Here is a 1,148-nt window from a genome sequence, read left to right on the forward strand (position 1 = left end):
CTATATCTCCACTGTTGACAGTGAGGTAATACTGTACTGTATTAATCCTATATCTCTACTGTACTGTATTAATCCTATATCTACTACGTATAATACTGTACTGTATTAATCCTATATCTCTACTGTACTGTATTAATCCTATATCTCTACTGTACTGTATTAATCCTATATCTCTACTGTACTGTATTAATCCTATATCTCTACTGTACTGTATTAATCCTATATCTCTACTGTACTGTATTAATCCTATATCTCTACTGTTGACAGTGAGGTAATATTGTACTGTATTAATCCTATATCTCTACTGTATGACTAGTGAGGTAATACTGTACTGTATTAATCCTATATCTCTACTGTTGACAGTGAGGTAATATTGTACTGTATTAATCCTATATCTCTATTGTACTGTATTAATCCTATTTCTCTACTGTACTTACTAGTCCTATATCTCTACTGTACTGTATTAATCCTGTAACTCCACTGTTGACAGTGAGGTATGCTATGCTGTATTAATCCTATATCTCTACTGTACTGTAGTAATCTATATCTCTACTGTACTGTATTAATCCTATATCTCCACTTTTTGACAGTGAGGGTAATACTGTACTGTATTAATCTATATCTCTACTGTAGCTGGTGGATGTATTGTAATGCTGTTTAGAATATATGCTGATAGAAATGTTAAAATGACAAACTCACTTCTTGGGACTCAATCACCACACAAAAAAACACACAAGGCAGCCTCTTTTTAGTGAAAACATTTATTAGAAAAATCAGATCATGGTTTGCTTGATATTTCCTCTGTAATATGTGATGTGATCATTTGACTGTATGTGTACAGATGTAGGATCTTCATTTGAGCCAGTTTGCTACAGTATGAAAAATGAACCCTGCATCAACCAGAGTTTTAATGAATTTACATTTTTGTAGGGGTTGATAGATGGAAATCAAGTCTGAAATTTCCAAAGTGGAATTTAGAAACTTCAGAAGCCTTTTAAAACCTCAAATACACAACAAGTTGTACATTCCTGCATTGCAGGAAAGTTGTCCTGGCAACACATGATCAAATTAAGATCCTGCATCTGTATTTACAGTGATGTTTTAAAGCGTATATATTTTTTTATCCCTGATGTTACGATTCTCTTTCA

Source organism: Oncorhynchus masou, chromosome 5, assembly GCF_036934945.1.
Source record: "Oncorhynchus masou masou isolate Uvic2021 chromosome 5, UVic_Omas_1.1, whole genome shotgun sequence".
NCBI classification, from domain to species: domain Eukaryota; kingdom Metazoa; phylum Chordata; class Actinopteri; order Salmoniformes; family Salmonidae; genus Oncorhynchus; species Oncorhynchus masou.